The sequence below is a fragment of the Varanus komodoensis genome, unplaced genomic scaffold (genome assembly GCF_004798865.1).
Source record: "Varanus komodoensis strain SLA01 unplaced genomic scaffold, ASM479886v1 scaffold1, whole genome shotgun sequence".
Taxonomy (NCBI): Eukaryota; Metazoa; Chordata; class Lepidosauria; order Squamata; family Varanidae; genus Varanus; species Varanus komodoensis.
Window position 1 is genome coordinate 6,626,027 of NW_025335268.1, and position 225 is coordinate 6,626,251.

Below are 225 nucleotides of genomic sequence, written 5' to 3' on the forward strand. Positions count from 1 at the left end.
AGACGGTAGGGAGCCAGTTCACACCAATCCAAGTGTTCAATCAAGCAGTGACACGCAAGCATTTGTAAACAAGTTCCTAAGTAACCACAACCAATTCAAATGTGTCTGGATCGAGACTGCAGTGTGCGTGACTGGGGCTTCCAAGCAAGGAGTACACCGAACAGACCTCCTCCGAGCCCCCTCGGGGGAAAGTGAGGAAGGGCGAGCGGCGGAGACCCTCACCGA